General features: G+C 41.8%; 1 protein-coding gene across 2 annotated transcripts in view; it reads right to left on the reverse strand.

Moving 5' to 3' along the window:
* LOC135102127 (neurogenic locus notch homolog protein 1-like) overlaps positions 1 to 17500 on the reverse strand; it is a 67565-nt gene that overhangs the window by 39454 nt on the left and 10611 nt on the right. For both annotated transcript variants that reach the window (XM_064006910.1, XM_064006908.1), the window contains exon 2: positions 12854 to 12999. The gene's annotated coding sequence lies outside the window, so the exon portion shown is untranslated. The remainder of the gene's footprint in view (positions 1 to 12853; positions 13000 to 17500) is intronic.

The following is a 17500-nucleotide window of genomic DNA, read 5'->3' on the forward strand; positions in this document are numbered from 1 at the left end:
TACATTTATCCTCAATTTGACTAAAGTGTGGAATCTACTTCCTGATTAAATTGTTTCTAAAGCAGCTATCAATAAATTTACAACAAAAGTTAACACCTTCCTGTTAAATTACTAAGTATTTATTTCTTCTTCTATTTTACCTTTTTCTTCTTTATTTTTTTTCACATCCATTTTTGTTCTTTGGTGTTCCTGTTTTATGGTTTTCTACTGATATCTTTACCTGAATTTGCGTAATAACAACAACAACAACAACAACAACAACAACGACAACAATAATAATCACACACACAAACACACACACACTCACTATATATATATATATATATATATATATATATATATATATATATATATATATATATATATATATATATATATATATATATATATATATATATATATATATATATATATATATATATATATATATATATATATATATATATATATATATATATATATATATATATATATATATATATATATATATATATATATATATATATATATATATATATATATATATATATATATATATATATATATATATATATATATATAGTTAGTTCCAATTATTGTATTGTAATACAATAATTGTATTGTAGCATAATGCTACAATACATTAATGTATTGTAGCATAGTGATATGCAGAACTTGTGTGAATTCGGAGTCGGTTGCAAGCTACTATTTGTACACTTCCTCCCGCATGTAGCTGCTACCATGCCCTTTGCACGTTCCACGCATCCACTCATCACAGCATGTGTATTCGTGAACCCTATACGTGCTACGCGCACTCACACACTCACTCAGTACATATGACAGGGCGCTTTAGTTAATCTGTTGTTACTTTCATTAGACAAGACTCATAGAAACTAAATAAGAAATGACACGAGGAATCCGAGAGTGAAAACAGACGGAACTGCACAGCAACAAGCAGTCCTGTTTTTTTTTTTTTTTTTCTAAGACAATAATGAAAAATCTCAACGGAACGGAAAAGATATTTTAGAAGTGAGAACTTTATCACAAGGAATGCAACAATTCGCATCCTACGATTTATTTATTTTTATTTTTATTTTTATTTTTTTTTATTTTTTTTTTTATTTTTATTTATTTATTTTTTTTACATCAAGCGCTTCTTACGGTACGTCGCGCCGCTCAAGGAATCCCGCAGTCCTTCGCTCACCAGCAGCAGCGCGGTGACATCAAGAGAGACGCTCGGTCCACTATCAAGGTTCCTACTCGTAAAATACAGCGCTGGATCGAGCAACAAGAGTTCTGGCGAGCTGGTGACGTCAAGCATCCGTGTTAAAGGTATGAGTTCTCTGCAGTGAACTGGGCTAGCCACTGATATGTGTTCTCGGGAAATGTTGCACAATTTTTCTTTGGCTTCGTTTCCTGCAAGCCACGTTCCTCCGCTCACGGGTAATATAAGGAACGACGTGATGACTGATGATACGAAACGTTGGTGTTATAATCATGATCGTAATAGTAATAGTAGTAGTAGCAGCAGCAGCAGCAGCAGCAGTAGCAGCAGCAGCAGCAGCAGCAGCAGCAGTAGTAGTAGTAGTAGTGGTAGTAGTAGTAGTAGTAGTAGTAGTAGTGGTACAAAGAACATATTTCACTGGAATAATCCTATATCAGTCACGGCAGTGTTGACAGGCACGTGGTATGCCGCGTGCTGTCGCACTGTTAAGAGCTAAGCTTACAGCAAACATGTAAATATAATGACACTATTCGTATTTGTGGCTTTCAGCGACCGAAAATACCTTTATGAATCAGGCATAAAGTAAACATTATAACCATAAATAAACTATTACGTTTATATATGTTCTTTTTTCTAATCAACAGTGATAAACAAGTGTTAGGTACAGTGACGAGTACGAAACGTCGGGTTCAAAGATCTATGAGCAAGAGAACAGACGGAAGAAAAAAAAGAAAAGCATGTTGACACGACTGCACGAACCAGGCCTGTGTTATCAGCGCATTGCTGTTAATTACAACATTTACTACCTCCTATCTAAGGCAATGCGTAATAGTAATGAACGCTGACATCACATCATTATATACATCACCAGTCATTCATTATCCAGCATCATCTTATTAATGAATACTATCAACATAAACATTGATCCTGAGCTCTCAACGTAATATCTTGCAATACATAACGTAATTCATATAATCTTAGCGTAATATGAACTGAACATAAACCCTGAATGATATACATAAAATCTTTGAGTGAAACTGTTTCGACACCAGGCAAACAGTGCACGTGGAGTGAATTACTAGGTCTAAGTAACATGGTTTGTGGTTCGGAATTGGTCTGAAATCGCAGCTAGGCACGACCCACGACCCCTTAGTGCCGAGGTAACGCGATAGCGTTTTGTAGTAAATAAGTTACGCATTGCTGTTTTGGTTCATGTCAATAGTCCATGCCAAACTGTGCAAAAAAATTGTCTGTTTCTAGCGATTAACAGTATATATGATGAGATTGTGAAGGAGGAAGAGGAACAGGAAGAGAAGGATGAGATGGAAGAGAAGTAGGGAGAATGACAATGTGCAGAACTGATGGACTTTGAAAGGGAAATGTAGGGAAGGAGGAAAAGGTAAAGGAGATTAAAGAGGAAATTGTATGAGGAGGAAATCAACGACAACTACAACAAGGCCAACTAAAGGTAAGAATCGTGTCCTAATGTCAACAAATATATCAGATTTCAATTGTCAGATAAACTTTTGTCTCCGGTTTGGTACACATTGCATTCTGATGGCTCAAGTGCTACATTCCTGTGGTCTGTGCTGCCTTGTTTTGCGCTCACTAAGCCGACGCAGCGCAAGGAAGGTTGAGTTAACCTTGATGGTGCCTTAGTGAGACATAAGTAAGTGAAGGACACGTGATCTCCAGTAGGACCAATAAAGAAAAGACGCCTCTTTTGGAATAATATAAGCGGCTTCATGTGAGGGCTAGGTTAGGTTGAGTTAGGTTAGGTTTAAGTAGATTAATTCAGTTGTTTAATCTCACTTTTGACATTATATAGATTTGTAAAAGCACTATATTTTTGTCAAGAAATAAATAGTTGCTGTTTCGAAATTAGTAGGCTAAAGTTACCTCCCCAATGTCCTACACTCAATTATCAAGACCTTAATCATTCATTCCACTACGAAGATAAGGCAAAGACTGCGTAAGGCCATCGTGCAACCTTCAGATCCCTCGGCAGTGCCCGCAGATCACACGGAACACAGGTGCGGCCCACGTGCGCTCCTCGGCCAAGGCCAGGGGGACCCAGCCGCTGCAGTGAGTACATAAATGTTGACTGGTTTTGTTTTCATTCGGCAAGAGCGTGACGACACACCGCCGGCTGCTCGCACACGACAACACAGTAACAAACCAGCCACCATACCTGTTACCAGCTCACTGCTACCGCCTCTACCATCACCACTGCCATTACCATCACCACTGCCGCCTCAAGTGTCATCTCCAATCTCTCCTTCCCCGCCGCGCCTATCTCTGCACACTGGCTCACACCCTCAGTCATTCATTGCAGGAAGACCATGTTCCTTCCTTCTAATACTACGAGTCTGTCTTTCTGTAGACTCACTCACGAACCTGTTGCAGTAGTCGACGCCTCGTGCCAGTTGCTGGGACACGCACGTACGCACGCACGCACGCGCTTGCGCTCTCTCTTTCTCTTCTCTTATCTTCTCTTCTCTTCTTTCTCTTTCTCTTTCTCTTCTCTTCTCTTTTCCCTCTTTTCCCTCTTCTCTCTCTCTCTCTCTCTCTCTCTCTCTCTCTCTCTCTCTCTCTCTCTCTCTCTCTCTCTCTCTCTCTCTCTCTCTCTCTCTCTCTCTCTCTCTCTCTCTCTCTCTCTCTCTCTCTCTCTCAATCGTGCGGTAGCCATCACGTGTAGTCAGACTCACGTGTGTTATGTCGTCAGTACGCAACTCCAAGAAAATGCCACTTTTATCCTGTTTCCTTGTGTTACGTGCCGAGGCGGAAAGGAGGCGGCGGCGGTGGTGGTGGTGAAAATGGATAGCGTGGGTGTTCTCTTTGTTGTTGTCGTTGTTGTTGTTTGTACAGGTGGTGGCAGTAATAAGAAAAAGGATAGCATGTAGAGTGTTTTTTTTTATTGAGGCTAGTGACGTTGTTGTTGTTGTTGTTGTTGTTAGTGGTGGTGGTGGTAGAGGTGGAGGTGGCGGCAGTAGTGGTGGTGATGGTGGAGCTGGTGGCGGTGGTGGTGGTGGTGACGGTGGTGGTGATGGTGATGGTAGTGGTGGTGGTGGTGGTGGTCTAAACATGTATACATATGGTTGGAGCTGTGCGTGCGTGTGTAGTAGTTGTATGTGACCCGGAAAGAAAAGTAAATAATGAAATGGTGTCTTCTTAATTTCAACCATGTTTCTGTTCCTAGGTAAAGAAGGAAAATAAAAGTGAAAAACAGCTAACTGTACAAATATTACTTAGCAAAGACAAACATTTTTTTTCAGGTTATTTTCTGACGAAAAAAAATAAATAAATAAAATATACAGGATTCCAGATTCTCGAGGTCTGCTGTCAAATGGGGCCCAATGGCACGTAGAGTTTGGAACCGAAATTTTTTTTTTATGTAATAACTACGTATGAACTAAAAATGAACTTATTTTTAGCAAAGCAGATGAAGGAGAAGAGCATACAAACATTCTTAGGTAATCAACCGAGAGAGAGAGAGAGAGAGAGAGAGAGAGAGAGAGAGAGAGAGAGAGAGAGAGAGAGAGAGAGAGAGAGAGAGAGAGAATGAAAATATAATACGACCATATCATTGGCAGCTTGCTTCGTGACATCACAAACAAAACAACTAATGAACAGCACGTAGAATAATATCTCTTAGTGTAGTAATATAAATACATTAGTTGCTCTATTTTTTTTTTTTTCTACTTAGAACATCCTTGATCATTTTCAGCTCAACTCTTCCTCCTAATCCTCTTCTCCTCCTCCAGCTTTTATTCCTCCTCTTCTCTTCCTCTAGCTCCTCCTCCTCCTCCTACACTCTTCGCCACCTTTCGTAACCTCCGTGTCACAGTGGTACATGTAACACTTCCAAGGGCGGCACCTTTAACATTTCATTCATATATATAACGCGTGTTTTATATAAGTATTTTATAAAGTATTGGACGTTATCGTGTATATGAATAGTACTATTCTCTCTCTCTCTCTCTCTCTCTCTCTCTCTCTCTCTCTCTCTCTCTCTCTCTCTCTCTCTCTCTCTCTCTCTCTCTCTCTCTCTCTCTCTCTCCGTCTCTCTCTCTCTCTCTCTCTCTCTCTTGAAGGATATATCTGTTTGGTCAATTCGTCGCAATGACTTTGATTAAATGAATGACAAAATTACTAAATAAAGTTCATTCATTAATCGACAATTCATTGAATGAATCAATGAGTAGAATGAATAAGAAAACCAAGAGTGAATCACTGACAACGTACTTGGTGAATTCTGCTTCTAATACTCCTGTGAAGAAACACAGTGGTAATGCTGCTGCGTTATATTAATCAAATAAATTATACAAAAGATAATAATGAAGTGAGTCGCCAGGAGCCGCATGTCCAGCCCCGAGACCAGGCGGACACGGACTCCGCGTGTCCACCAGCAAGGCAGGGCAGACACGGACTGTCGATGTAGGGGTGGTTGCTAGCCGGGTCAGGTCACGGCCAGGGCTGGCGTCCGAAGACGAAGGGTGTGAGGGTTGACCTCACCCCACGTGGTGACAAGGCGGCCGGAGGCTGGCGTCAGGTCCCAGGGGAAAGGTGCACCATAGAATGTGGGCAGCAAGAGTGTGGGCGTGTCCCCCCACACCAACACAATGCTCGGCCACTCTTCTAGGCCTACAAAACATATGGGATGATACTAGGAAAATGAAGCACATAATTCACATAATCATGACGCGCTTATCTGTATAAGACACGTGATGTATGCACTGTAGCCAATCGCAAGGGTCACAGAACAAAGACGTCAGAAAAGTGAATACACACTGGCAAATCACAAAACACACATAGCAAAGACGTCAGAAAAGAGAGCACAGTGGCCAAACATAAAACCCACACTAGCTGTGACGTCAGCACAGCGAATCACAGGCCAAGAAAAACTAGGACAACACTAGAGGTTATAGAACAAAAGAGCAAGGCGTTTCTATGCTAAATAAATAGCAAAATAACAATACACTGCAAAAATCATAACATTGCACTGATAATGCACATGATGGTGATAAACTTCGTCGAGTGTGGTAGATGAGTGCCTTGCATGGGTGGAAAGACGGCCACAAGAAGACACCACAATTTGCAGCAGAAGACTGACGGCTGAGAAATCCAAAATCTTGGAACGACGGGATCAGAAGCAAAGCAGTCGAGTTGCGTCGGTGAAGGCTTAAAAGTCCAGACTTGAAACAGGGACGGCGTCGGTGGCGGCTTGAAGTTGCACGGGTACAGGTTTGTGGGGCAGGCTCGGCATAAAAAGCTTGAAAGAGGCCCTAAAAGCAGCTTGAAGAAAGCACCATAGACGTGTAGTAGAGCAGCAGCTTGCGTCGGTGACGGCTTAGCAGGTTACCTGGAGGCGATGAAGGTACCTGGAGTAACTGGTGATGAGCAGGCCGTCGACTCCATCCCACTGCTGCCACCATTTTCATGTACTAGGTGAGTACATGAATTCTGTTTTTAGTATTTCTGTGTAGAAGTGGTGGCTAAAGAAACACAGTGGTAATACTGCTGCGTTGTATTAATAAAATAAACTATACAAAAGATAATAATGAAGTGAGTTGCTAGGAGCCGCATGTCCAACCCCGAGACCAGGCGGGCACAAACTCTGTGTGTCCACCTGCAAGGCTGGGTAGACATGGACTGTCGATATAGGGGTGTTTGCTGGTAGGGTCAGGTCACGTCCAGGGCTGGTGTCCGGAGACAAAGGGTGTGAAGGTTGACCTCACCCCATGTGGTGGCAAGGCGGCCGTAGGCTGGCGTCAGGTCCCAAGAGAAAGGCGCGACATGGAATGTGGGCGGCAAGGATGTGGGCGTGTGTCCCCACACCAGCACAATAAAAAGTAATGAGCAAAACAAACATTTCCATTCTTATCTAAACATCTACTATCAAAAGGAGAAATAATAATAATAACGAAACACGAACCTGTCTGACTGTGAAGATGTACCAAAAAAAAAATAATTAGCTTGATAAAGCAGGAAATGTAACAAGAAGGGTTTCATGATAGTCCTACAGTAGTAGTAGTAGTAGTAGTAGTAGTAGTAGTAGTAGAAGCAGCAGTGGTAGTGTAAGTGGTCGTGTGAAGTGGTGGTGGTGATTTTGGTAGTGGTGACGTCAAGAATCACGTGGATATATGAAAGGAAGGAGGGCGGGAAACGAGGGAGAAAGAGAGAGCGAAGAAAAGGGAGAGAGGGAATGAGAGGGAAGACGGAGAGGGAGGGAGAGGGGGAGAGAAAGGAAGAAATAAGAAACAGACGGGAGGAAAAGGCGATAGAGAAGATGACCTGGTATCCTTACACACACACACACACACACACACACACACACACACACACACACACACTCACACACACATTGAGAGAGAGAGAGAGAGAGAGAGAGAGAGAGAGAGAGAGAGAGAGAGAGAGAGAGAGAGAGAGAGAGAGAGAGAGAGAGAGAGAGAGAGAGAGAGAGAGAGAGAGAATTGCTGACGAAGGGAAACTGAGATAAGGCAAGGCAAGGCAAAGCGAGGCAAGGCAAGGCAAGGCAAGGCAAGACAAGGCAAGGCAGGGCAAGGTGAGGCGAGGCGAGGTAAGGTGAGGCGAGGCGAGGCGAGGCAAGATAGAGCAAAGAGAGGCAAGGTAAGGAAAGGCGAGGCGAGGCGAGGCAAGGCAAGGCAAGGCAAAACAAGGCAAGGCAAGGCAAAACAAGGCAAGGCAAGGCAAGGCGAGGCAAGGGCAGGCAAGGAAAGGCAAGGCAAGGCGAGGCACGGCGAGGGAAGGCGAGAAAAGGTAAAGGCGCCGTCACACTAATACATTTTCCGTCAACTTTTCCGTCAGCTCTGATTTCTGTCAACTTCTGTCTCTTTCCGTCGTCTTTTTCCGTCTGCATCGTCAAACGGAAATGATCATCATTCATGGAAAAGGGGTGTCGTCAACTTTTGTTGTCAAATGAAAATCCACGTTTATAATATATACTAAATAAACCTTATTGTTTAGAAAGGAAAAAATGAATTAAATGGATTTTTAATAAAGAAAATATAATATCGCTTAATTTCACATGTTACATTTAACTTATGGATATTTGACGGTAAACAGTGGCTTCCATGATTCGATATATGTTCATACTTTTGGAAGGTCTCTGTTTCTCTACTCCTGCACGCTGGATACCATTTTAATTTATTTAGCTCGTCTACGATTGACGAAAATATACTAGTGTGACGGTGCCATAAAGGGAGACAAGGTGAGGCAAGGGAAAGCGAGGCAAAGCAAGGCAAAGCAAGGCAAGGCGAGACGAGACGAGTGTCGTGGTCACGATCCCGGTTACCTTTCCAAGAAAGTGGACGTTACACTGATCCCGGAAAGTATGGATTTTTAAAGGCTTCGAATTCCTACCCGACATATCCGAAATCGCCAGAATTACACCCTCTCACTGTACTCTTACCTTGACACAGCACATCAGGAATCATCTCAAATACCAGATCAATGTTGGGGAGTAGAAAACAATCATTCCGTCTCATAAACAGATATATTACTACTAATGATAGCTCACAAACAAATTGAGGTAGTACACATTAACATATGACCTTTTCGTCATTTCACACAACGCCAGAACCCATTTACACCTCCACAGGCCACTGAAATATTTTCCCCAGCCCCAGGAATTTACCCAGACGCCGTCACCGCGTCCCCAAACAATAATTCCCGTAATTCACCTCCTCAAACCTCACAAGACATCACCATCATCACCAAAGCTCACCTACAACACCATAACACCATCCCCAAAATCACTAATACACCACAACACCAGCCTCCACGGACAACACCATAGCCTCCACTCACAAAATAGCTGCCTCTTTGAGCTATATTTCCCTCAGGTTGAGGTCGCCGACATAACTCATCAACCAGATTTCAGCGGGCAAGAGCTCTTGGTACAACAAAAGACTCACCAACCTGATCCTGGATATCAAGGTTATACCACCACATCACTAATACCTCCACACACACGCTCCATCACTACTCCACACCCGAATTTATCCCCTGAGAACGCCACCCTCTCTGTTCCTCTCAAGACCTCAGGACGCTCTACTTTCCCCTCTCTGGAATGCGGTGTTGCCCACTCAAGTTCCCCTCATTTCAACATATTTCCACCTCAATTACACTTCCTCCCTTACACATACAAACATATAGAGAACTTGAATTATGAACAGAATAATACTACATGATATAAAATGAGTAAATAAGCCTTATACTAACTTATAACTCAGAATAAGGATAATGTCTAAAAGGCAGGTAAACGGAACACGGGGGACACTAAGAAAACGTTTTCCTTTTCAAGGTAAACTCAGCCAATAACATGACACGAGACAAGATGGGACGAGGCAAGGCAAGGCAAGGCAAGGCGGCCGAGGTGAAGCAAGGCAAGGCAAGACAATGTAAAGCGAGGCGAGGCGAGGCAAGACAAGGCATAGAAAGACAAGACAAAGCAATGTAAGTTAATCAAAGTATGGCGAAGCAAGGCAAGGCAAGACAAGGCGAAGCGAGGCGAGGCAAGGCAATGCAAGGTAAGAGGAGGCAAAGCAAGGCAAGGCAAAGCAAGGCAAGACAAAGCAAAGCAACGCAAAGCAGAGCAGAGCAGAGCAAAGCAAGGCGAAGAGAGGCAAAGCGAGGCGAGGAAAGGCAAGGCAAGGTAAGAAGAAGCAAGGCGAGGCAAGGCGAGGCGAGGCTAGACGAGGCGACGCGAAGCGAGGAAAAGCAAGGCGAAGAGAGGCAAGGCAAGGCAAAGCAAGGCGAGGCGAGGCGAGGTAAGGCGAGGCAAGTCGAGTCGAGTCGAGTCGAGTCGAGGCAAGGCAAAGCAAGGCAAGGCAAGGCAAGGCAAGGCAAGGAAAGGCGAGGCGAGGCGAGGCGAGGCAAGGTAAAGCGAGGCAAGACAAGGCAAGGAAAGGCAAGGCGGGACGAGGCGAGATGAGGCGAGGCGAGGCGAGGCGAGGCAAGGTGAGGCAAGGCGAGGCAAGGTAAGGCCAGAGGCAAAGCAAGGCAAGGCAAGGCAAGGCGAGGCGTCAGAAAGAAAACAACTTATGCAAGACTGACGAACCCTTGAGAAAAGAATAACAATGATAAAAAAAAAAAGAAGGAAAAAGAAAAGAAATGTGTCAGTGTGTGTGTGTGTGTGTGTGTGTGTGTCGACGGTACGTTTATGTTTATTAAGTCAATCCGTGCCTTCAGATATCCACAAGTTGCATCATCGTCACCTTAACATGCCTCGCCGCATGATGACATTTCGTTAACTCCGCAGCTCATACCACCACCACCACTAGCATCGCCACCACCACCATTCTGTCGACGGTCCTTTGGTTGACACAACAACCGTGAGCCAAGGTCACCGTAGGCCAGGGAAGAGGAGGAGCAGGAGGAGGAGGAGGAAGAGAAAAGAAACAAAAAGCATTATGTTCGAAGATAAGATAGAAGACTTAAAGCACTTTATGCTTTGGTGGTCAACCTACCAAAACGAAAGAGCCCAAGACAACAATTTCCAACGCCCATATTTAGAAAAACAATACCTAATAGAATATTCACTTTTCAGTAACGAAAATAAGAACGAAACAAAAGAAATAAAATTCAGATTTTGCAAGGAAAAAAAAAAAAAGGAAAGATCTTGAGAATTCGGAAGAACAACAAAGACACAAGAGAGGAAAAGAAGCGCCGTTCCAACGGGAAAGCTTCCCGAAATTCACCAGAACCACCTGAACAGGCTCGAAGAAAATTGTGGCGGAGTTCTAATTCTTTTTTTTTTATGGTCAAGGCGAGGCGAAGGATGAAATGTGCATACTGCTACTAGTAATAATGATAATAATAATAATAATAATAATAATAATAATAATAATAATAATAATAATAATAATAATAATAATAATAATAATGATAATAATAATAATAATAATAATAATAATAATAATAATAATAATTATTATTATTATTATTATTATTATTATTATTATTATTATTATTATTATTATTATTATTGTTATTATTATTATTATTATTATTATTATTATCATTGCAGCAGCAACAACCACAGCAACAACAACAACAACAACAACAACAACAACAACAACAACAATCAAAACAAAATAAAATCGGTAATTAAGTAAAGAAAAAAAGAAAAATTTTGATCTCATTCTGTTTCCGGATTCCATTTGTTTTACCATCGAGTGCATTTCCTTTCCTCCTTTCTTCCTTCCTTCCTTCCTCCCGGTGACGTAATTCACGAGAGGAGGGGGAGTTCGCGAATGTAACAACCGTGACGAGGCATTATAACGAAAAAGAAGGATAACATGGTAACACAATGAGCCGCGCTTCATTTTTCTCTGGGAAGTCTGACATTGCTTTCTTCTGCTGTCCATTTTTTTGCGGGAAAAGATTTTTTTCTGCTCTCCTTCCGTGTGTGTGTGTGTGTGTGTGTGTGTGTGTGTGTGTGTGTGTGTGTGTGTGTGTGTGTGTGTGTGTGTGTGTGTGTAGATATATACCGATACCCAACAGTCCAGTCATCTCAGGTAAAAACACCATCTTCTTCCCTCCCTCCCTCACACATTTTCATATAACCAGGTAAAGGTGAGAAAATACACTGAACCACATTTTTCTCAGCAAATACTCCTTCCCACATATATACACTCTCATATAACTAGGTTAAAGTTATAAAAATGCATTGAACTCCTTATTTTTCTGCTGTGAATAATCCCTCACAATCATACACTCCCATATTATCAAGTAAAAGTGAAAAAATACACTGAAGCCCCTTTTTTCTTCATCAAATACTCCTTCACTTTCACATATTCTCATAAAACCAGGTATAGGTGACGAAAATGCACTGAACTTCAGCAAATACTACTTTCGACCTCACAATAAACTAACAGGGACAAATAAGTCTCTCCCTGGCTCCTCCCTCTTGTCGCAATTACGAACGTGCCATCTATACGTCAGCACGGCTCCTATTACACAAGATTTCTAGTATTAATTAAGTTGATGATGCTTCAGGTATAGACAGGTATACGTAACGCGGCTAATGAAAGATGTCTCTGATGTAAGGAACGAACGAGTGTTATTCATAAAAACTGATCATTCATTTCACACTGGCCTTCTCTCTCCTCTCCTCATTCTTTTCTTCCTCCTAATCTTCTCGAGGCATCCTATCCTGTTTATACTTCATTTTTTTCATCATCAAACAGCTTAAAAAGAACCGAAATATTTTATGTTGTTTGTTTTCCTTCAAATTCCTCTGCATTTGCATCTCTCTTCCTCTTATTCTTATTCTTCCTTTCACGGCAACTTATCCTTTTAAACGTTTTTTTTTTTTTTTCCATCATCAAATAGCCTAGCAGGGCCCAAAAGATCTGTTGCTGCTTGTTTTTTCTTTGATTTCCTTCTCCTCCTCTTCCCCCCCCCCCTCCTTCTGTCGCTCCTCCTTATCGCGGCAGGAGGTGAAGCGACGCACCGCACCTCGCAGGCGTCACGGCAGCGCAAAGATCAGATGGAGAAAGTCTGTCCGCTTCGGTGCCGCCTCCCAGGAAAGCAAAGGTCATAACTAAGGCAGGCACACACACACACACACACACACACACACACACACACACACACACACACACGTAACCATGCTAATTTTACCTTCTGCCGGAGGGAAACTGTGACGTGCCCGTAGGAGTGAAGGTGAAGGAAAGGACTTCGGGGAAGCAGGAGGGAGGCGCCCCACGTCTAGTCCTCGCGTCACCATTTCACATCACGTCTGTAGGGAAGCCTATCTTAGGGCAGACCTGCAGGAAGAGTAAAAAATTGTGAAAAAAAAAGGCGCGAGATATGATGTGACGAGGTTCACCCTTTATATTGTGCTTTATCAGGTGTCCTTTCCTACCTCCCTCTCTTACCAGCTACACACACACACACACACACACACACACACACACACACACACACACACACACACACACACACCACACACACACACACACACTACACACTACACATACACTACACACACACACGGGTCCCACACACATAAGCGGACGACGATAAAACAAAAACAGCAAAAAAGAAAACAGCACAGCGGACGGGCGGACTGACGGACGGCCACACAAAAAGGTGGACAGACAGACGGACACAGACGGAAAGACGGACGAGAGGAACAAAAGAGGAGCAGGGTTATGCAGTTGTCATGACGGTGACAGTTCACCCAACAAGCGACAAGCGGTAGCCAGCGTCATCGAGAGAGAGAGAGAGAGAGAGAGAGAGAGAGAGTGAGAGAGAGAGAGAGAGAGAGAGAGAGAGAGAGAGAGAGAGAGAGAGAGAGAGAGTGAGAGAGAGAGAGAGAGAGAGAGAGAGAGAGAGAGAGAGAGAGAGAGAGAGAGAAGCGTTAAGGATGCCAAATAGGGACAAAAGGAGTGAAGGAAGCAAAGGATAAACAGATTGTTGAGAATGTTGTGCCGTCCTGTTTTGTGCCAGATTGACTCCTCCTCCTCCTCCTCCTCCTCCTCCTCCTCCTCCTCCTCTTCCTCTTCCTCCTTCTCCTCCTCCTCCTCCTTCTCCTCCTCTTCCTCTTCCTCTTCCTCTTCTTCCTGCTCCTCCTCCTCCTTATCGTCCTACTTGACCTCGCTGTTCCTCCTCCTCTCACTCCTGACCGTCTCTCTCCTTACCTTTATCCACCTCCATTACCACCGCCTCCTCCTCTTCTTCCTCCAACGTGTGTAACTCTTGCACATTGGACATGCAACACGCTTCGGGGTCAGGGTGAAGCCAGGTCACGTGAAGCGACAGGTCACGTGAGGCCAGGCACGTGGGAGGAAGGAAGGGGAAGAGGGGCTATCCGGGGGCTCACGTGTGGGGGAGAGGGGTGATGGACGGAAGTATTGCTAAAAGTGACGAGTTGTCGACGCTTTCATGGGGCTTCTCTTAACCCCCTTCCCTCTTCTTCCCCCTCTTCCCTCCTCCTCTCCCCTCTCGCCTCCTCCTCACACCTTCCTCCTTCCTTGTCCTCTCTCACTCTCACACTCAGCCTCCTTCCCCCTTCCCTCCTCCTCCTTTCTGTTCTCGTCTATCCTTCTCTTTTCTTTCTTTCTGTCCCTAAAAGTGGCTGTTTGTCGTTTATTGTGGTTCCTCTTGTTGTTCCTGTCTAGTAGTAGTAGTAGTAGTAGTAGTAGTAGTAGTAGTAGTAGTAGTAGTAGTAGTAGTAGTAGTAGTATTGGCTATAAATTTAAAAATACAGGAGAGAGAGAGAGAGAGAGAGAGAGAGAGAGAGAGAGAGAGAGAGAGAGAGAGAGAGAGAGAGAGAGAGAGAGAGAGAAATAGCACAAGATGGAAAAATAAGAGGTGAGCGGGCGGCGATCCCTCACTCTGGTTGCCGCAAGACACGTGGGGTGAAGTTCACGTGAGGACGGGAGGAGGAGGAGGAGGAGGAGGAGGAGGAGGGAAGGGAAGAGGACGGATGCTGCAAGAGAGAGAGAGAGAGAGAGAGAGAGAGAGAGAGAGAGAGAGAGAGAGAGAGAGAGAGAGAGAGAGAGAGAGAGAGAGAGAGAGAGAGAGAGAGAGAGAGAGAGAGAGAGAGAATTTTTTTATGTATTACTGTGTTGTTAGAAATTAAATCCAATGGAAAACTGAATCGTTACAAACAGCGCGTGAAGGAAAGGAAGAAATAAGTCCAATCAATTATAGCTTTCTTTTGTCAGAGGAAGTGTTACAGACACCTGATCCTGCTCCCTATACCGGCCACGTGATCTTACTCCCCTTTATATTGAACCAACCTGATTCTTTTTCTTTTTACCGACTACCTGATTCTACACCTTATACCCGCTGCCTGATAGCTCCTTTGTCACGTCCAGATGAACATATTCCTTATCACTTGAGTGCAAACATATAATGATAGACACGTCCAGTGGTGACAATTAATTCTGAGTGATTAGTTCTGAGTGATTGCATCAAGGCGCAGGTTACAAAAAGGCCTTATGACGTGGTTAAAGGGTGGAGATAGTTAATAAATGGCCAATTTTCTGAAAGCATGTGGCAACACAAAAACTTCACCGTTTAATTTGACATCAAAGAAATTTGAATTGTGTGAATATTGAAAGATAAAAGAAGTTACAATACCATCAACTAAAAATACTGATAGACAAAAACAAAACAAAAAAAATAATAACACAGAGAAGAGAGACTGTCTTCAAGAAAAGGAGATACCAAAAGAAACTGGAAGAAAAGAATTAGATGTGAAGGACTGGAAGAAAGAAACTAGAAAGGATTAAAAATTAAGAATTGGAAGTAAAGGACTAGAAAAGAGGAGTTGGAAGACTATGAAACTCAGGAACTGGAAAGGGAACACTGAAAGCAATGTACTGCGAGTGAGATTAAAACCGAGTATGCATCTAAAAGAGAGGGACCGGAAAGGACTGAATGGCAGAGAAGAGAGAGCAGAGGGTAAGTACTGGAGTCAACGCATGGGCAAGGAGGAAGGAACTGGATAGAACTGGAAGACGGGTGAAGAAAGGCTAAAAAAAAGAAGGACTGGGTTGAAAGGACGGCAAAGAAAGAAAGAACAAGATGGGACTGGAAACTACTAAACGAGAAAGACTAGAATAGAAGAGAGGAGTTGCCTGGTGAAGGGATGAGCGTGTGGGTCGGCAGGTGGTGAATGAGCAGAGAGGTAGTGCGCAGACTCCGCCAGCATCACTCCTCCCACTCACTTCAGAATAAGATTTGAGAGAGAGAGAGAGAGAGAGAGAGAGAGAGAGAGAGAGAGAGAGAGAGAGAGAGAGAGAGAGAGAGAGAGAGAGATCATGCAAGGGATAAAATTAATAAAGCAATAAAGAGACAAAATTATAAAAGTACACACACACACACACACAAGCTTATTTCTTTTTACACCTGCATCCCTTTTTTTTTTTTTCCGAAGCCTCAGGCTTATGGAATGTTGTTCTCTAACTTGCCATCCCGTCTTGTCCACCTAACCACTTCACCTCCTGCTGTACTGTACGCCCTCAATACCCACACTTCCTTCCATCCGCCTGAGCTGCGTTGCTTTGCGTTTCAAAAAGATTAACATGCCGCTTTTACTTGCCTGTTTTCTTTAAGCCGCCAAACTCTTGAACGTCTCGATTTTCCTTGCTCTACTTACATTGTAAAAATATAAGAACGTAAGATAATTAGGGAAGCTACAAGAAGCCATTAGATTTACACGTGGCAGTTGCTGTATAAAATATTCCTAAAATATTTCCTCCTATTATATCCATCCATACATCTGTCTAATCTTTTAAAGCTCCATATTGACTCGACATTAACAACATGATTAAAGAGTTTACTTTATTCATGCACCACTCTGTTTGTGAACCAATATCCCTTATATATATATATATATATATATATATATATATATATATATATATATATATATATATATATATATATATATATATATATATATATATATATATATATATATATATATATATATATATATATATATATATATATATATATATATATATACATATTATATATATATATATATAATTTATAAATATATATATATATATATATATATATATATATATATAATATATATATATATATATATATATATATATATATATATATATATATATATATATATATATAATATATATATATATATAAAGCTTTTTTATCTTTGCTTGAAAACTATTTAAGAGATTCGTACAAAAATAAGTGACTATGTAAAAATATCATGTGAAGAAGGGAAAAGTTTGCTAGCACTGAAACATTAAACAGAATCCTTTAATATATATATATATATATATATATATATATATATATATATATATATATATATATATATATATATATATATATATATATATATATATATATATATATATATATATATATATATATATATATATATATATATATATATATATATATATATATATATATATATATATATATATATATGTGTGTGTGTGTGTGTGTGTGTGTGTGTGTGTGTGTGTGTGTGTGTGTGTGTGTGTGTGTGTGTGTGTGTGTGTGTGTGTGTGTGTGTGTGTGTGTGTGTGTGTGTGTGTGTGTGTGTGTGTGTGTGTGTGTGTGTGTGTGTGTGTGTGTGTGTGTGTGTGTGTGTGTGTGTGTGTGTAATAATAATAATTAATAATAATAAACGGTTTATTATTTAGGCAGTTGGCAAACTGAAAATGTACATAGAGGATGGGGAAAAACTTAACATTAATCCTAAAGGTAAGTCTAATCTAGGAGGGAAATACTATTGATTGATGGCTCGCACCATGGTGGGAATCGCAC

The sequence above is a fragment of the Scylla paramamosain genome, chromosome 7 (assembly GCF_035594125.1).
Source record: "Scylla paramamosain isolate STU-SP2022 chromosome 7, ASM3559412v1, whole genome shotgun sequence".
In the NCBI taxonomy this organism is placed as follows: Eukaryota; Metazoa; Arthropoda; class Malacostraca; order Decapoda; family Portunidae; genus Scylla; species Scylla paramamosain.